This window comes from Podarcis liolepis, assembly GCF_965112155.1.
Source record: "Podarcis liolepis genome assembly, chromosome: 7".
Taxonomy (NCBI): Eukaryota; Metazoa; Chordata; class Lepidosauria; order Squamata; family Lacertidae; genus Podarcis; species Podarcis liolepis.
The window spans coordinates 3,249,529-3,269,250 of record NC_139561.1 but is presented as its reverse complement, the minus strand read 5'-3'; the positions used below and the strand labels follow the sequence as shown (position 1 = coordinate 3,269,250).

Sequence of the window (19,722 nt, the reverse complement as noted above, 5' to 3'; positions counted from 1 at the left end):
CTCTTTCATTTTATTCTCATCTTTGTCTTCCAACTCGTATAATTTTTTATAAAAATTCCTAAACATCATTTTTATTTGGTCCGGGTCTGTAATTTCTTTTCCTTGTTCAATAATCTTATTTATAACCCTATCCGCTTATTTCTCCTTTGTTAGCCAGGACAACATTCTACCGGGTTTATTTGCCGATTCAAAATACCTTTGTTTTGTCCATTTAATCTTATTTTCTACCTCTTTGTTTATTAAATTATTTATGTAATTGGGATTGTACATTTTTTATATTCTGGATTATACTCTCTTCTTTTGGATTTTTCAACACTTCTTTTTCCTTCTCCCTTATCTGTTTATTTATTTCCATAGTATCCTTTGCTTTATCCTTCCTTATTCTTGCCATTTGTTGTATTCCAATTCCTCTCATATAGGCTTTACTGGTATCCCAAATGATTTTCCTGTCTGTCCCATGTCTCTCATTAATTTCGAAAAATTCCTTCAACAACTCCCTCATTTTATTCACCTTTTGCTCATCTCTCCAAACCTCATCATTCATCCTCCACCTCCCTGTCGTATGTTTTTTAAATCTTATGTGTACAATAACTGGATTATCGTCTGAGAGAGATTTATTCAGAATCTCTGCTTTTACCAAGCTCAATGTCAATTTTTTCGAGGCCCAAATTGCCTCTATTCTCCCTCCCGATTTTTTATCTTTGGAAAAATAGGTAATATCCTTTTCAGTGGGATGCTTCAATCTCCAGGTATCGAATAAATTAAGATTATCAGTCAACTGGAAGAACGATAATGGTAGTCTGCCTCAGTTTGCTTTCCCCCCTCTCTCGGTTCTATCCATTTCAATAGATATAACTCCATTCACATCTCCCCTCATAATTATCTTTCCATTCTCAAATTCCCAAAGCTTCTCTTCCAATTTTCTGTAAAATTCAGATATATTATTATTTGGAGCATACACTCCTACCACTATTATCTTTTCTTGATTTCTTTGTATTTCTACTCCTACTATTCTACCTTCCTCATCTTGAAATATTAGTTGTGGACTTAACACTGGTTTTACATAAATTACCACCCCTCTTTTCTTTTCTATAAACTCCAGACCCAAGTTCTTGGTTTTTAGTACCTGTATATGATCTTTAGATACATGGGTCTCTTGTAGACATATTATATCCCATTTCCCTTTCTTTAAGGTACATTCCAGGAAATAAAGGCCATCCAGTTTTATTAAATTTATATGAACTACTTTAAAATCGGAGGTAGTTGGTAAATAAAAAGAAATAACAACAACAACAACAACAACAACATAAGGGCACAAAAGTTAGGAGTCGTTATAATAATTCTAGCTTTATCTTGTTTCTTCTCACTCTTGGAGCCTTTCTCCTCCCAGCTCCTCCCAGTACTTCCTCCAAAAAATTCTGGTCTCCTCCACCGATCTAAGGGTTCTTCTTCTCTCTTTATATGTAGAGGTAAGTCCTTCGGGAAATTCCCACCTAAACAGAATTTTATTCTTCTTCAGCGCTGTCGTTAAGAATCTGGAATTATCTCTCCTCTTCAACAACCTGGTTGGGATCTCCTTCATAATCTCGATTACTTTGCCCTCTATACACAAGGGATCAGTTCTATTCTTTAATAGGATTTTTTCCCCTGAGTAGCCTCGAGTTCAGAAATACTAAACAATCTCCCAGTCCCTTTTTGTTTCTTGACTTGTTCACCTTAATCCTAAATATTTTTTCAATGTCCAAAAGTAGTTCATCTTCCTCGACCCCTAACCAATCCACCAGTTCTTTCAATGGTTTTGTTGAAATTTCTTCCTCCTGGTTCTCTTTAACTCCTCGGAAGTGCAACAACATCTCCTTTTCCTTCATCTCAAGGACAGCAATTGCATCCAGGGTGTCTTCCTGAACCTTCCTCAGCTCCTCTTTGTTTTTCTCTGGGACTGTCCTTGAATCTCTTTGATCCGCCTGAATATTGTTCATGGCTTCCTCTTGTTTTAATGACTTATTCTTTAACTCCTGCACCATCTTGTCTTGCTCTTTGTTCTTTGTTGTCAGTTGGGTCACTTGATTAGAAAGGTCCATTATCAATGTGGAATTTTTCTCAATCTTAGTGCCCATAATCTCCACTTTTCCATCTAAGATTTTAATATTTCCATCTAGGGTGCTTATCTTATCTCCTAGGTTCTTCTTCATTCTTTCCATTGCCAATAATATCTCTTTAACATCCATGTTGCTCTCATTCTCCACCATCGATATTCTCCTTGCTTAGTTAGAGGCTGAGGCTAGGCCAATAGTTGTCTGAATCTTCTTCGATCCCATTGAGATGCCTACCTAGCAATACCTCTTTTAAAATAACAGTTTCATGTGGTCTCTCTGCTTCTTTTATTTCTGGGAGTTTCGCTTGCTTCACTTTTTCTACCTCCATTTCCGCTTTAAAAAAATAAATTACAAATTCTTTTTTAATTGCTCTTATATTGAGTAAGACCAGGAATCTTCTTTTGTTTGGGTTATTTGGATTTTTTAGGTTGCACGTTTTTTCAAATTTAGCTAATATATACAAACAGTGTTCATTTCTTTGTTATATCAGTTTATTCTTGTTATTTCCAGTTAGCCCAATAGGTGGAGCTACCACTATACTTAATTGTCTTCTGTTGATTTTACTCGCGTCTTTCACTTCTTTTGCCACTAGGCGTCCCTCTAGTTTTTTCTACACTCTCTTTTCTCTCTTTTGTTTTCCCCTTTCATGTGTGCAGGCTGACTCCTTAGCTTCTCTTCCTGCTTGCCTTTGTTTCTGTTATGGCGGGGACTCCTCCACGCTGACTCATTCACCTTTCTCCTTCCCCTCACAGCTGATGCCCATCAACTAGGCACTCCCCCGGGGTCACCGCTCGGGGGCGCGCCTTGGTCCCTGGCCTCCATAGGCCCTTGGATGGGGCCACACACCCCGGAACCCTTTACCGGACTACCCTTCAATATCCAGGGGAGGTGATGGTGCTCCTCCCCCCATACATCTACATTACAATACCCATACCAGTGCCTAACCGCCACTCGAGCAAAGCTCGTCGCCAATACCCTCAGACCTGCAACTAATCCCTAATCCCCGCAGATATATCAACCAACCAAACATCCTTTCCCGCATTGGAAAGATCCACGCCATCCTTGTGCATCTTGCTGAACTGGATGTTGGGGTGGTCAATGACACGCCCCCCAGCGCAGCCACTCTACGAGCCACTGAGTGTTCCAGGATCTTTCTGGATTTGTTCATAGCAATAGGGCATCGGCAGTCCCTCCAAGTGCGCCTTTCCAAAAGTGATGGCCAAATTATGACTAAATTTGGGAAAGAAATCCTCAGATCGACTTCCGGCGAGGCATCATGGCGGAAGCCACAGCAGCGAGCAGCTCCTGAAGCCAGCCAGAATCAATTGGGTTACCTGGCTGGCGCCGGACCGCTGGGACTGCTGCTGCTGCTGCTGCCACCAGAACCGACAAGGAACCGGGTGATCCCAGTGCAGCAACCAAGGGAGCTGCTGACCCCTCCCCCCAGGCTGAGCCGAGAAAGAAAGCCAGGACACTCAGCCACGCGGCTGACTGCCCAGGGACGACCTGAGACCTAAGCCGGCAAAGAGGGAGAGGAGAGAGGGGGAAAAACAACATCCAAAAAACAAACACGGAGCCCGAGCTTGCTGCTGCTGCTATCGGCAACGCTGCTGCTGCTGCTGAGAAGGGAAAGGAGGAGAGGTAGGAAAGAACCCTGGGAGGGCAAGGAAAGCCGTGAAAAAACACGTGGCTGAGCCTGACCCGAGCCTCCCTTCCCCCAACCTCAGCTAGGAAGCAAAAGGAAGGCTGCGCAGACCCCTGTCCTGCTTTTTTCAATTTTCAATTATTATTATTACTTTTTTTTTTTACTTCCTTTTTGTGGGAGAGTGTTTTTTACCTCTCCCCTGATTTTCTTCTATTTTCCCCCCTTTTTTAAAAAAAACATATTACCAACCAACTTTTTAATATTATATTACTCTCATTAACTCTATCCCCTACCTTTTTTTAACACACAAAACTCCCCCCTTTTCCCCCATATATTTTTAACCCCCTTTAAAAACAAACAAACCCTTTTTTCCCTTCCCCCCTTCCCTAAATCTTCAGCCCTTTCGCTAAATTATTATTACCACCATTTTAAAAATACTTCCATAGATTACCTAAAAGCACATTTATCACCCCCCCAAAAGGAAGGGGACTTTTTGCTGTTGCTGTTGTCCTCTTTCCTTCCCTCCCAATATTTTTTACTTTATTTTTACCAGACAAGCTGCCCCTCACTAACATATTTTCCCTATTTTCTGTATTTCATCTTATTTTTACCCCAGTCTCTACCCTCATTTTTATTTTTTGAAAAAAGGGGGAAACACTTAGTTTTTAATTACTATTTTTTATCATCATTATTACTTCCCCTTTTTAAAAAATCCTTTTTATTATTAATACTACTATTACTCCTCTTTTCCTCTTACTCCCCCTTTAGTCTCTTAGCTTGTCTGTTTTTGAGGAGGGAGCCTTACCTCCCCCCCATTGTCCTGCAACTACAATATTACCATCCTCCCTGAAAATCAAAATCAAATAAAAATACTCCCCCCATATCAGTGCTACTGCCACTGGTGCCCTTCCCCCCTCCCTTTTTCTTTTCCTTTCTTCTCCTTTCCTCCCCCTCCCCCTCTTCTTCTCTGTCTCCCCTTCCCCCCTCCTTTTTAAAAGAACACATACACATTATTATATTAAATTTGCCCCTCCCAAAAGGGCTCTCTATACATTTTCATTCCTACAATACTTTTACCTCTGGCATTTGATATACAAATACTACTGCCAGGCACCACAACTTCAACATCTTCAGAACTCTCACCCCCCCCCGCTTCCCCTCTTTGATTTAGTCTGCTTCTCTGGTCTTTCTTACCCTCCTAACCCTAAAATCTCCATACACATACCTCCCCACACACTTTCAGTAGCAACCCCCCCCAGGGGTCTTACCTCATACTATAACTAGAACCACCACTGCAACCAAACATTTTCATCTTTCCCTGTCTCTTCCCCCCTTATCTCTCTCTCTCTCTCTCCTCCTTCCTTCCTTCCTTCCTTCCTTCCTTCCTTCCTTCCTCTCCTTCCCTCCTTTTCTCTCACCCCTTCTTGACTTCCATTCCTCCCCTCCCCTGCTTCTCCCCCTTTCCTCCCCTCCTTTTTCACCTTCAAACTCTACACTGCTTTCCTGAACACATCCTTGACATCCTGAAATTCCTAATTCTTGACTACGAACCCCTAACCCCTCCCTCCACCCTCAACTGGGCCCCAATACCCCTTTCGTGAGGATCCGTGCACAGACGTGTACACACAGGTGCACCCACGAATAACCCCCCCAACACACACTCTCCCTCTGACCCCACCCCACCAATCTCTCATACCCCTGCCCACCATCCCCTTTATGTGAACCGTCTGTCTGTTGGCTTACTCATCTGTCTGCTTGGCTGCCCCCCCACCTCGGGAACACTGCTGAGGCGACTGAGGGAACCCCAGAGAAGCCCTTACAGCCCAGCCCAGACTGGACACTAATGACGGCCTAATCCAGACGCTCTATAAAAGCCACCAGTCAACAACGCCTGTTCAGCTCAACAGATCAGCAACACCCAGCAATCACCACAACCCCTAACCACGACACACCCTGCTCCAAGAGGATGCCAAACAAATTTGAAACCAAAAACATCAACGAGACTGCGATGACACCAACCAGGGAGATGGCAAACAGCACCAAGAACACAACAACCCCCCCAAGATGACAACGACCCAGCAACAAAACAAGAACTGAAGGAAGTGGAAATGAGACTAACAGAACTACTCAAAGCATTCAGTGACATGACCTCCAAAATGGAAACTCTAGCAAAGCTCTATACAAGAAAGAACTCTATACAAGAAAAAACTCTATACAAGAAAGAATAGTAGAGAAGTACCGAGAGGAAAACACACGTGTCAATAATAAAGTGGCTAAACTGGAAAGCCACCTGGAAATAGTAGATATGAAAAACACAGCCATGAAAATCAAACCGGCAGACTTAGTAGTAGACGCTGTAACATCCGCTTCCGCAACTTTCCTGAAAAAGTGGAGGAGAAAAGCCCAGCAGACCTAATTGTACGCTGGCTGAAAAATACATTCCCAAACCTGACACTCAAGGTAGGCGACCTGGAGAGGGCTCACAGAGCCCTAAAACCTATGCCGAAACCCAACGTCCCCCCACGAGACATCATTGTATGCTTCGCACGCTACAGAAAGAAAGAAGAGGTATGGAACAACCTAAGAAACTCAACAACAAGCCTTTGATACGGAGACAACCCCATATTGGCCTTACAGGATTTATCTCAGGACACCCTAAATCGGAGGAAAAACCTACGCCCATGCACCCAGCGCCTCCAACAAGCAGGGATCAAGTACCGATGGGGCTTCCCCTTCCGCCTTATATTAACAACCAGCACAACACAACACACAGCTACCAACATACCTGAAGTCCTGCAACTACTGAAGAACCTTGAACTCGACCCTCCACTGGAATGGCAACCGACAGACCCACCAAGTGACAATCATGACCACCATGATGAAACAACACCAAACAAATGGACAACAGTAAAGAGGAAAAAGAAGCAACAGAAGCAACACAACAATGCAAACCAGCACATCCAGCCACCACCACGCACAGAAGCATCCTGCCGAACATACAGCACAAGGCAACAGACCAGGATCAACCAAACCAACACATCACAGATCGACGACCCTACAACAACCACCACAGCTGAATGAAGCACCCAGAAGACATCTCGAACTGAAGGACTGGTGATTTCCCCCTTCCTTCCCCCTCCCCCTAGGCCATAAATATAGCCAGCACCATTAGCAACCCCCCCAGCCCTGCATCTCCACAGAGATCCCCACCCCAACGCCAGTCCAGATGACTTCAAAACATATTCCCCACCACCCAACAACCCACAGACAAGCTAAAATCTGACACAATCAGCACAATGGTGGCACCAGAGCGTACCAACACCCACATCCCCACCCCAACATATTGCTAATAACATGTTGCTAATAACACTGGCAACACTGCTTATGAGCCCTATACCCGACATTGGCGTCACAAAGACGCTTAACACTGTCTCACTGACCACCCCCTATCGCAAACGACAGGGAGGATGGCCTGCCCCTGAACTAGGCCATCCACGCCAGCTGAGACTCAGGACCAACCGGCTAAACGCCAGATGGCCCAAAATACCCCTAACAAACACCTATATGACTACATATAGGATACTCTCTATAACTTATCCCCCACTCTTTAACCCAAACCTGATCCTAATCCCACTAATCCCCCACCCATCACACGCTAGGTCAGCGCAACCCCATCAGTTTGTTAAACAACACAAAGTGAGAGACACAGGACAACCTGGACGGGTTGGCATGGAATCACCCTACATAATAGATAAGCAAGAAGGCTAGCCTAAAAGCAATTACATTAAATGTGAGGGGGCTGGGATACCCCATAAAAAGAAAATGCATCACCTCATACATAAACACCATGAAACCACACATCACCTTCCTACAAGAAATACACAACCCACCCAAAGGGAGCAAACTCCTGAGTAACCCCCACTTCAGTCAACAGTGGGTCGCACGAGGCTCAGGGAAAGCTCGCGGCGTAGCATAATACTCAGCAGAGACCTGAACTTCACTGCCACAACAGTCCTAAAGGATAAAAAAGGCAGATTCGTTTTTGCTAAAGGGACACTAGATGGCAAAATCAAACTGACAATCGGCTCCATATATGCCCCAAACTCGAATCAACTAGAATTCTTTCAGAAGACACTAAACAAATTCCTCTCCTTCTCTGAAGGCCCCAACTTCCTACAAATCCTCAAACAAATTTACTCCCAAGCCTCAGCAAAATGCAGAACTAACAATATGGATTCTAATACTATAGCTATCGAAAGAGGCACGAAACAAGGGTGCCCACTGTCTCCCTTCTTATTTATCCTGGCTCTGGAACCCTTAGCAATCCGAATCCGAGCAGCCACAGACATCAAGGGAGTGGAAATAAAAGACAGAACCTATAAATTAGGGTTCTTCGCAGACGACCAATGGTCACAACACCAGACCCCATAAGCACAGCAACCTCCCTAATCAGAGAACTCAACATATTTGCAAAGGTGTCGGGCCTACAGGTAAATTTTATAAAGTCAGAAGCTATGTTCTTCAACACCCCTCCTCACACCCAAAAAGAACTCACCAAGGTCACCAAAATAAAACTTTGCCACACCAAGTTCAGATACCTAGGGGTACAAATAACCAGAAACCTCAATAAATTGTACCTCCACAACTATAAGCCCCTGTGGCGACAAATTAACAAGGACCTAAAGAGATGGAATAACATGAATTTCACTCTCTCAGACAAAATAGCCATGATCAAAATGATCACCCTCCCAAAACTAACCTACCTATTCCAAACCCTCCCAATCTGGATCCCCACAACCCAACTCCGCAGTTGGCAGAGAAAACTACACTCTTTTATCTTCTCACAAAAAACCAAGAATAAGCTCCAAATACCTGCACCTCCCCACCTCAGAAGGAGGATGGGGAATCCCCAACATAGAAGCATTACATTGCCAACCAAATACGCCATATAATCCCATATATACTGGAAGATGAGACAAAACAATGGGTACACCTAGAGAGGGACACAATTGAAAATACCTGCACCACAGCATACCCACTCCTCCCAAACAAACTAAAGAAAACAGAAGAAGCCTGTGAGTGTGGGATTCGGCGGGCACCTTTTGCGCTTCCCCTACTCACGGGGAAACCCGATTTTGGGGATCCGGAGCGAAGTGGGGTGAGCGGCGCGGTGCTTCAAATCGTCTGCTTCTTCCACGGAGCGAAGCTGCATAGCTGTGGCCGGAGAGCACTGACTTTTTCCTGTGGACAATTTGACTTCAAAGTAACTATCCGTGAGTAGAGCGGAAGAGGGAGAATTGGACTTTAAAAGTTTAATTTGGCATCGAAACGGGGGAGGTTCAACACAGGAAGTCCGCCTTCCCCATTTGTAAATAGACGGAAGCAATAAGGCTGCAAGCTAAAGTCTTGGAAAGCCTTTTGTAAAAGACTAAATTTCCATCGGAAAAGAGTATAACCCCCCCCCCTTGGTGGCAGGAGAAGAGGGGGGGGAAGTTGTGGACAGAGTGAGTGATGAGAGTAAAAATACTGCCACTCTAACCCTGGAAACGGGCTGCTAGCAGGACCGACGTTTTGGAATGTTCATTGACAGCGCTTAGAACGTTCTTTGACAGCTAGCAAAATAAGAGAAATACATTGTTTCTATTGTCTCCGGCTGTTACTAAAAAGGAGTAAAAGTAACTGAAAAATTGAAAATAACTCCGGATTTGTGTTTGAAAGAGAATACTAATTGACTATTACAAATAGAAACTGTTTCTCCCTAGTGGAAGTCTTTAAAATTGGTTGCTTTATAAGAGCTGGGCTAGGGGAATTTCCAGTCACAAGATAAGAAACCATGAGACTTTGGGACTGACCTTGAATTTGTTAAGTGTTTTGGCAAATCAAAAGGGAAAAACAGAACAGCCAGCAGCTGGGGGAACATTGAGATCCGGTAAGACTTGGCAGCAACCCAGGAGAGCTTCAACATCAGGCTCCTCTGCCTCTTCTGCGGCTGCTGTTTCTGCATCAGTACATTTAAAATCAAAAGGAATGTCGACAGAAGAGGCTCTAGCAGTTGCATTAAGTAAGATAAATAATTCACTGGAACAGCTTAAGAAGAAAGTGGATACTGCAACTAATAACATTGTTTTAAACACAGAAAGTATAAATAACTTGGGACAAAAGGTGAACACCAATACAGAATCCATTCAGAAATTGATACAGGAATCTACTTTGACACGGCAGACTGCGGAGGAAGCTAGGGAGAAGGCAGCTGCAGCTGATTGTAAAGTAACTCAATTGGAGAAAGAGGTAGTTCCAACCCTACAGAGGCAACTTGACGAACACAAGGTGATGCTTGCTATGATTGAACTTAAAGAAAAACAGACAAATTTGAGGATTAGAGCCATACCGGAATTGGAGAAGGAAAGCCTGATAGATTTTCTTACACAGGAATTTGCTGATTTTTGGGAATTGGACTTGGGTCAAGAAAAGTTTAGAATTGTGAGGGCATTTAGACTTGGAAGAGGAGGGAAGAAAGAGACGAATAGAACAAGAGACTGTTTGATTTCTCTCCGGACCAAAGAAGAGAGAGACAAAATTTTGGGTTGGCACTACCAGAAGAATCTAGAAATACATCAGTCAAGAGTGGAAATTTTTAAAGACGTTCCAAAATACCTTTTGGATCTTAGATCCAACTACGGAGATATTGTTGCTCTGCTGAGAAGGAATAAAATCATCTTTAGGTGGGAGTTCCCCCAAGGCCTATCTTTCAGTTTCAAAGGAAGGAAAATAAAAATAAGATCAGTAGAAGATAAAGTTTTTGATTAAATACGAAGAAGATCTGCAGAAGGGAATTGGAAAAGAGCATTGGATAGAAGATCACCAGATAGAGGACCAGAGCAAAGAGCATCGGACAAAAGATCACCAAACAGGGGAACATTGGATATATCGACATTATCCTTTGGATTGGACCTCCCAGTGAACGTGTCACCACCACTACCAACAGAAGAGGAGCAAGCATTGGGTGCAGTTGGGGGGGGTACCAGAGTAACTTCATGATGGCGTTGCAGGTCTTGAGCTGGAATGTGAATGGACTGAACTCCCCCGAAAAAAGGCGGAGAGTATTTCATTTATTGAAAAAAGAGCATTTGGACTTGATTTGTTTACAAGAAGCACATGTGATAAGGCTACATAGGAAGATAATGAGTAATAAAAGATTAGGCCAAGAATTTATTTCATCGGATAAAGTTAAAAAAAGAGGAGTGATCCTCTATGCAAAGGAGAGCCTATCACCAAAATTCATATTTAAAGATGATCAAGGAAGATTTGTTGCAATTGAAATTCAATTACAAGGAGAGAAATTTCTGATTGTAGGTATTTATGCACCAAATGAAGGAAAATCGGAATTCTTTAAGAAGCTACATGAGACTTTGATGGACTATATGGACTACAATATGATCTTGATGGGAGACATGAATGGAGTGGTGTCTACAAATATGGACAAGGCACAGAGACAGGTAGTCACCAAAGATGGTAGACTACCAAAAACCTTTTTTGACATGACTGAAAGTATGGACTTAGTTGACATTTGGAGAATGAAGAACCCTCTGGGAAGAGAGGGAACTTTTTTCTCTGAGGCTAAAATGACTTGGACAAGAATTGACCAAATTTGGGTAACCAGGGGACTGGTTCCGAAGATCTGCAAAATGGAGATTTGCCCTAAAACTTGCTCTGACCATAATTCTGTGAAGATGGAAATGAAATTGACGTCAATTGGTTCCTTTAGATGGAGGATGAATGTTACTTTGTTTAGGAATGAAGAGGTGACTAAGAAGGCCAAAAAAACCTCTAAGAGATTATTTTGAGATAAATATGAATACTACAGTGGAAAAAAGAGTAATTTGGGACACAAGCAAAGCGGTTATGAGAGGATTCCTAATACAACAGAATGCAATTAAGAAGAGAATTCAGAATGAAAAAAAGGATAAAATCCTGGGGAAAATAAAGGAAGGAGAGAAAAAACTGAGAGCAAAACCAAAGTCACAGGAGATCCTGAAAGAGATAAAGCTATACCAAACACAATATATGAAGCTGATGAATCAGGAAATAGAATGGAAGATCAAACAGATGAGGCAAAAGACATTTGAATTGGCAAATAAGTGTGGAAAATTGTTGGCCTGGCAGATGAAAAAAAGACAAAAACTCAATACTATTACGAACTTGGAAGTGGAAGGAAAGAATATACAGAACCCAGTGGAGATTAGGAAGTGTTTTCAGAGATACTTCAAACAACTTTATACACAAGAGAAGCAAAAAGAAATGGATATTGAACGATTTTTTTAAATGAATGGACTATATAAAATCTCTCAGGAAAAACAGTTAATGTTGAACTATAAGATAACGGATCAGGAGGTGGAAGGGGCCATCCAAAACATGCAATTAGGCAAATCTCCAGGACCAGATGGTTTGACTTCAAGATATTACAGATCGTTGAAAGAATGGTTAATACAACCATTGAAGGAAGTCTGCAATGAAATATTGGAAGGAAGACAGGCACCAGAGTCGTGGAAGGAAGCTTACATTACACTTATACCGAAAACAGAGACTGAAAAGACACAGCTCAAGAACTACCGCCCTATATTGCTCCTTAATGTGGATTACAAAATCTTCGCAGATATTTTGGCTAAAAGATTAAAAAATGTGTTAGCAGAAGAAATTCATACAGACCAAGTGGGCTTTCTCCCGGGCAGACATTTGTCTGACAATACGAGGAATATAATTAATATTCTAGAAAAAACTACAAGTGAATATTAATACTAAAGCAGTCTTGATATTTGTGGATGCAGAGAAAGCCTTTGACAATATTTCTTGGAGTTTTATGAAGAAGAATCTACAGGGGATGGGGGTAGGACAAGGTTTTGAAAATGGTATAGGTGCAATTTATTCAGAACAAAAGGCAAAATTAATTGTGAATAATGTGATGACAGAAGAGTTTAAGATTGAAAAAGGAACACGACAAGGTTGCCCAATTTCTCCATTGCTTTTTATATCGGTCCTCGAGGTTTTGCTAAACATGATTAGAAAGGACCAAGAGGTTAAAGGTATACAGGTGGGAGCTAAACAGTACAAATTGAAAGCATTTGCTGATGATTTAGTATTGACTTTATAGGAGCCAGAACCTAGTACTAAAAGGGTATTGGAACTGATTCAAGAATTTGGACAGGTTGCAGGTTTCAAGTTGAATAAGATGAAAACCAAGGTTCTAGAGAAAAATTTAACTATGAATGAGAGAGAGAAGTTTCAGGAGGAGACAGGACTAACATTGGTTAAAAAAGTGAAATACTTAGGGGTTAACATGACTGCTAAAAATGTGAACTTATTCAAGGATAATTATGAAAAATGTTGGACTGAAGTGAAAAAGGATTTAGAAGTATGGACAAATTTGAAGTTATCATTGTTAGGCCGAATTGCTGTGATAAAAATGAATGTGCTGCCAAGGATGTTATTTTTGTTCCAAACATTGCAAATTTTGGATAAGATGGATTGTTTCAAGAAGTGGCAGAAGGATATTTCTAGATTTGTTTGGCAGGGCAAGAAGCCTCGAATAAAATTTAAGATATTAACGGATGCTAAAGAAAGAGGTGTATTTGCCCTGCCAGACCTTAAACTTTATTATGAATCAGCTGCTTTTTGCTGGCTGAGAGAATGGCTGCTTCTTGAAAATACTGAAGTGTTGGATTTAGAAGGTTTTAACAATGTATTTGGTTGGCATGCATATTTGTGGTACGATAAGGTAAAAGTACATAAAGCATTTAAAAAACATATTGTTAGAAAAGCATTGTTTAATGTTTGGATAAGATATAAGGATTTGTTAGGGGGAAAAACCCCAAGATGGTTGTCACCAATGGAAGCGAAGGCACAGGAAAAAACTCAATATGGAGGCCAAATGGCTGAAATATTGGGAAATTCTGGAACAAGATGGAGACAGAATAAAATTGCAGAGCTTTGAAAAATTGAAAACAAAGTGCGAGATTGGCTCCATTATTATCAAATAATGGAGGCATACAAATTGGACAAAAAAGTTGGTTTCCAGGTGGAAAATCAAAATTGGAAACAGAATTGTTAGATCCAAAAACCAAGAATTTGTCAAGAATGTATAACTTGCTGTTGAAATGGAACACTCAGGATGAAACGGTGAAATCAGCTATGATTAAATGGGCACAAGATGTTGGACATAACATAATGATGGCTGACTGGGGACGGTTATGGACCACAGGTATGAAATTTACGGCATGTAATGCCCTAAGAGAAAATTTAATGAAAATGATTTACAGGTGGTACATGACACCAGTTAAGCTTCAAAAAATCTACCATTTGCCCGATAATAAATGTTGGAAATGTAATGAGACTGAAGGTACATTCTTTCACCTTTGGTGGACGTGCCCAAGGATTAAGACATTCTGGGAGATGATATATAATGAAATGAAAAAGGTATTTAAATATACATTCCTTAAGAAACCAGAGGCCTTTCTCCTGGGCATGGTCGGCCAATTGGTGTTAAAGAAGGATAGAACTTTTTAAATGTATGCAACAACAGCAGCAAGAATACTCATTGCAAAATATTGGAAGACACAAGATTTACCCACCAGGGAAGAATGGCAGATGAAGTTGATGGACTACATGGAATTGGCGGAAATGACTGGCAGAATCCAAGACCAGGGGGAAGAGTCGGTGGAAGAAGAATGGAAAAAGTTTAAAGACTATTTACAGAAATACTGTAAAATTAATGAATGTTAGAAAAATGTTGGAATGGAGTTATATGGCTTTAGTAGAAATGTTATAAGGAATTAAGTATAAATAGATTAATAAGCTTTAAAGGGAAAAACAGTGGTGCCCCGCAAGACGAATGCCTCGCAAGACGGAAAACTCGCTAGACGAAAGGGTTTTCCGTTTTTTGAGCTGCTTCGCAAGACGAATTTCCCTATGGGCTTGCTTCACAAGACGAAAAACGAAAACGTCTTGCAAGTTTGTTTCCTTTTTCTTAACACCGTTAATACAGTTGTGATTTGACTTCGAGGAGCAACTCATAGAACGCGGTGTGGTAGCCTTTTTTGAGGTTTTTGAAGACTTTGGTGATTTTTGAAGCTTTTCCAAAACTTCTTTTAAACTTTTAAAACTTTTTATTTTATCCAGACATTAAATATTGCTTTCCTGACAACATGGTTCTTGAACGCTTTGTGAACCTTTACCTTGTCGTACCACAAATAAGCATGCCATCCAAAAGCATTATTAAACCCTTCCAGATCCAGGACATCAGTGTTCTCTAAAAGTAGCCAATCTTTCATCCAGCAGAAAGCTGCAGCTTCATAATATAACCTTAACCTTTCTAACCTTATTAGAAAATAAGACCCCAAGGTGGTTATCACCAATGGAAGCTAAGGCTCGGAAAAGACTCAATATGGAGGCCGTATGGCCAAAATATTGTGAAATAATAGAAAAAGTTGGAGATACCTGGAGGTTGCAGAGTTTGGAGAAATTAAAGGACAAGGTGCGAGATTGGTTACATTACGCCCAGATTAAGGAGGTTTTTAATTCGGACAAAAAGATAGGATTCCAGGTGGAAAAATCGAAATTAGAAACAGAATTGTTAGAATCAAAGACTAAGGTACTTTCAAGAATGTACAACTTGCTGTTAAAATGGAATACTCAGGATGAAATAGTTAAATCAGCCATGATAAAATGGGCTCAGGACATTGGGTACAACATTATGTTTGCTGACTGGGAACGGTTATGGACCACCGGTGCGAAGTTCACGGCATGCAATGCCTTGAAAGAAAATATTATGAAAATGATATACAGGTGGTACATGACCCCAGTCAAGCTTGCAAAAATATATCACCTGCATGATAATAAATGTTGGAAATGTAAGGAGACTGAAGGGACATTCTTTCACCTCTGGTGGACGTGTCCAAGAGTGAAGGCCTTCTGGGAAATGATTTATAATGAGTTAAAAAAGGTATTTAAGTATACCTTTCCCAAGAAACCAGAAGCCTTCCTCTTGGGTATTGTCGGCCAGAAAGTGTCAAAGAAGGATAGAACCTTTTTTATGTATGCAACAACAGCAGCAAGAATACTCATCGCAAAATATTGGAAAACACAAGATTTGCCCACACTGGAAGAATGGCAGACGCAACTGATAGACTATATGGAGTTGGCCGAAATGTCTGGCAGAATTCGAGACTTGGGAGAAGAGACAATGGAAGAGGACTGGAAAAAATTTAAGGACTATCTACAAAAACAGCATAAACTGTATGAATGTTAAGAAATTGCACGATTGAAAAGAGCATGGTACCAGCAACTTAGTTGAAAGATATATGAGACTAAGTGATGTTTAAGAAAACGAAAGTAATATTATATTTGAACTAAACCAATAAGTATTGGACAAAAATTATTTGAAGTTTGAGACATAATATTTGAGAAGTATAAATTAAGAACTGAAACAAGGTAATAAATTGCTGTTTATAACTTTATTATTGAGAATGCATGGAAGGGAGATGTGAGGAAGTCCAGTTAGGTATGAAAAAATATGTTATGAACAGTCAGGATGTTTTTTTTATTTTAGATTTTTGTTTTTGTTTATGCATATCTTTCTTTGTTTGTTATTTCTTGGTGAAGGGATTGTAAATGTTTGGTGGTTTTTCTTTGTTTGAAATTTGCAATAAAAATATTTATAAAAAAATAATAATAAACTTTTAAAACTTTGGGGGGGTTGGATTTTGGGTTGGGGTGTTTGGAATTCAAGGACTTGGTGTTGGGAAGGGGTTTGCAAGAATCTGGAAGCTTGTGGTTTTTTCCTGCATTTTTATGATTTTCTGTGACCATTGGGCCACTCTGCTGTTTTTTTTAATAAAATCTGGATTTGAATTTCTGTGTGGTGGGTGGCTGGGGGAACAGTTGAGGAGGGGGTTCTTCAGCAAGAAGCAAAGAGTGGAAGAGGAACCTTCTTCGAGTTGTTCCCCAGAGTCTTAGAAAATGTACTGTACACTTTGTTGATTTTTAAATGTTTTTCTGTCATGTTTAGAAACTTAATTTATTGTTCCTTCAATTTTTGAAATGCTCTTTACAGTATGTGTGACTTTAAAGAGCACTTAATAAACTCTTGTTGTACCAAATTTGGCTTTGTTTGGACTTTTTTTGACCATAGGAACACATTAATTGAATTTCAATGCATTCCTATGGGATTTTGTGCTTCGCAAGACGAAAAATTCGCTAGACGAAAAAACTCACGGAACGAATTAATTTCGTCTTGCGAGGCACCACTGAATATGGTTAGAAGGTGTTAAGACAATTATAGGATAGAAAACAGAGGAAGATGGAAAGGAATTGCTGAAACAATTAACAGAAGTGGAATACAAAAAGGGAGGTGTGAGGAGGTCGAGGAAATAAGGGAAAGAAAGATAAGATGTTGAAATTGGATTGTGTTTTAAATGGTTTTTGTTTTGTTTTGTTTGGTTTGTTTCTTTTTTTGTATTGTATTGTATGTTTTTTTCTTTTTTGGTGTTTTGTAGTGTTGTGTTTAATTTGTTGGAAAACTAATAAATATTATTTTTTTAAAAAAAAGAAAATGTTCCACATTAAGTCCACACCCTTCCGGTAGGCCAAATCATTTTCACCCACCAATGACAAGGGCATCCGGTGGGCCTTTTACAGTGGCTCTAGCTTTTACTGCTGGCAGAAATTCCGCCCAACGCATTCCACGGCGAGTGATCCAGTAGATTTCAACATTTTTGGCAGATCTAACCCGCACCCCTGGCCACGGCTGACAGCACGGTTTCTGGCCCAGTGGACGTTACTATGGCCATTGATCCACACACGCACAACCACGTCACCTAAAAGGAAAAGAACATATCAAGGAGGGGTCAGGGGTGATGAAAACATTCATAAAGGCCTCCAAATGTACCCTTTAAAAGCATCTGACTTCCATCGACCCAGATCCTTTATCCTTTCAGCCGGTAGGCCTAAGTGTACCGCTGTAGTGGCTGCCCCGATCTGAAATGAGTGGGCCACAAATCCAGCTGGGGGAAAACCGCAAGCAGCAATTGCCTTAGGCATAACACGTGTAAACTGATGTCTTGTAAGGCGGGAGACATCTGCATGTATGAAAAATGGTCCAGGGGTATTTGGTCTCAAATATATAAATCGTCTTGCGTCCTTTACTGGACATGGCCCTTTCTTTTGAGTTGCTATAAGCCAAATTAGGGCCCCTTTACCTAGCTGATCAGTTTTTGAGCTCCGGATATGGAGAACTAGATCTGAGCGAGATAGTGTGACATCCTTTAAGAGGATCCCACATGCAACAGAATCTGGCTGGTCATCGCAAACCACCTCGCCTATGCACAAGGCGCTGAATAATAATAATAATAATAATAATAATAATAATAATAATAATTTATTTATACCCTGCCCATCTGGCTGGGCCTCCCCAGCCACTCTGGGCGGCTTCCATAAAAACCAAAAATACAGTAAAATATCACACGTTAAAAACTTCAATGAACAGGGCTGCCTTAAGATGTCTTCTGAATGTCAGGTAGTTGTTTATCGCTTTGACATCTGCTGGAAGGGCGTTCCACAGGGCGGGTGCCACTACCGAGAAGGCCCTCTGCCTGGTTCCCTGTAGCTTTGCTTCTTGCAATGAGGGAACCGCCAGAAGGCCCTCGGCGCTGGACCTCAGTGTCCGGGCAGAATGATGGGGGTGGAGACGCTTCTTCAGGTATACTGGACCGAGGCCGTTTAGGGCTTTAAAGGTCAGCACCAACACTTTGAATTGTGCTTGAAAACGTACTGGGAGCCAATGTAGGTCTTTCAAGACCGGTGTTATATGGTCTCGGCGGCCGCCCCCAGTCACCAGTCTAGCTGCCGCATTCTGGATTAGTTGTAGTTTCCGAGTCACCTTCAAAGGTAGCCCCACGTAGAGTGCATTGCAGTAGTCCAAGCGGGAGATAACAAGAGCATGCACCTCTCTGGCGAGACAGTCCGCAGGCAGATAGGGTCTCAGCCTACATACCAGATGGAGCTGGTAAACAGCTGCCCTGGACACAGATTTGATCTGTGCCTCCATGAACAGGTGTGAGTCCAAAATGACTCCCAGGCTGCGCACCTGGTCCTTCAGGGGCACAGTTACCCCATTCAGGACCAGGGAATCCTCCACACCTGCCCGCCTCCTGTCCCCCAAATCAGTACTTCTGTCTTGTCAGGATTCAACCTCAATCTGTTAGCCGCCATCCATCCTCCAACCGCCTCCAGACACTCATGCAGGACCTTCACCGCCTTCACTGGTTCTGATTTAAAAGAGAGGTAGAGCTGGGTATCATCGGCATACTGATGAACACCCAGCCCAAACCTCCTGATGATCTCTCCCAGCAGCTTCATGTAGATGTTGAAAAGCATGGGGGAGAGGACAGAACCCTGAGGCACCCCACAAGTGAGAGCCCAGGGGTCTGAACACTCATCCCCCCCCCACTTTCTGAACACGGCCCAGGAGGAAGGAGCGGAACCACTGTATGACAGTGCCCCCAGCTCCCAGCCCCTCAAGACGGTCCAGAAGGATGCTATGGTCGATGGTATCAAACGCCGCTGAGAGATCCAGCAGAACTAGGAAACAGCTCTCACCTTTGTCCCTAGCCCGCCGGAGATCATCAACCAGTGCGACCAAGGCAGTTTCAGTCCCATGATGAGATCTGAATCCTGACTGGAAGGGATCCAAATGGTCCGCTTCTTCCAGGGGTGCCTGGAGTTGTTTGGCAACTGCTCACTCAATCACCTTGCCCAGGAATGGAAGATTTGAGACTGGGCGATAATTGGCCATCGTGGCCGCATCTAAAGATGGTTTTTTAAGAAGCGGTTTAATAACCGCCTCTTTCAGTGGGTCTGGGAAGGCTCCCTCATGGAGGGAAGCATTCACCACCCCACGAAGCCCATCGCCCAGTCCTTCCCGGCTAGCTT

At 41.9% G+C, this 19,722-nt stretch overlaps 1 long non-coding RNA gene across 1 annotated transcript in view; it reads right to left on the bottom strand.

Annotated features, from left to right (window-relative positions):
* Positions 1-17,045, bottom strand: part of LOC310712004 — a 57,825-nt gene extending 40,780 nt beyond the window's left edge. Inside the window, exon 1 of the long non-coding RNA XR_014528718.1 lies at positions 16,480-17,045. This is a non-coding gene — a long non-coding RNA (uncharacterized lncRNA). The remainder of the gene's footprint in view (positions 1-16,479) is intronic.
* Between the last annotated feature and the right edge of the window lie 2,677 nt (positions 17,046-19,722).